This window comes from Myxocyprinus asiaticus, chromosome 31 (assembly GCF_019703515.2).
Source record: "Myxocyprinus asiaticus isolate MX2 ecotype Aquarium Trade chromosome 31, UBuf_Myxa_2, whole genome shotgun sequence".
Classification (NCBI taxonomy): domain Eukaryota; kingdom Metazoa; phylum Chordata; class Actinopteri; order Cypriniformes; family Catostomidae; genus Myxocyprinus; species Myxocyprinus asiaticus.
Genome location: NC_059374.1, coordinates 42,019,229 through 42,020,224, shown reverse-complemented (window position 1 = coordinate 42,020,224; position 996 = coordinate 42,019,229).

The following is a 996-nucleotide window of genomic DNA, read 5'->3' as shown; positions in this document are numbered from 1 at the left end:
AGGAAAAGGAGAGCTGAGTGGAAGCATTCTGGTAAAGCCCTAAAATTCCTTTCTTCCTGTACAGTGTGTCCTCATTCATCATCCAAAGAGTAATGATGTGACCAGTGGTGTGTATTGTTGGTAAACACACCTTTGATTTCCTGGACGTCTAGGAGATTTGAAACTTCAGAGTTTGAGAATGGAAACTTAAAAGACTGATTTGCTTCTTAGTTGTGTTTGCTAAGTCAAACATCACTGCCACTATTGTTTACACTCGGTGATTTCTTATCATGCAGTGTTTGTGTTTGAGACATGAATGATACCTCAAATCACATGGCTTGTTGAGGTGAAGTGTGAGCCTTTTGCGCAGTATGTTGGGCATGTTTCAGTCTTAGTCACCATTCACTTTCATTGCATCTTTTTTCCCATACAATAAAAGTGAATGGCAGGTAGTGTTGCCAACTTTTCGAGACTCTTGAGCATTTTGAGTGACATCTTAATTTCTGCCAAAATACAGGACGTCCCGTACAGCTGGGGACCCAGTGGCTGGGGTACCTGCAGGGTTTAATCTCGGGGTACACACAGAAACCTGACTGGGAGATTTTTTTGGCAAAAATAACAACAAAGCGTTCAAATTTTGGTGACTTTGAGAGAAGCATTTTTACATTTTCTTAAGCTGTCCGAACGAATTGGTCAATCAATTTGCCAGCAGTTTTGCCAATTCACTGAAAAGAACCGACTCAAAAGAATGATTCATTTGCGAATTGCTACTTCTGATTCTAAACTGCATGAGAAACCGATTCATTGCACTAATGAGCTGTCCGAACGAAACGGTCTGAATCAGTTCACAATTCAGAATCGATTCATGATTCAGTCTGATTCGTACAGACAACTCACTCATGCACTGAATCATTTGGAGTAGTTTTTCACTCAGTAAAACAGCTTTGCTAACCTGTTTGGCCAGTTCACTGAAAAGAATAGACTCAAAAGAATGATTCATTGCGAATCAGGCGTCGC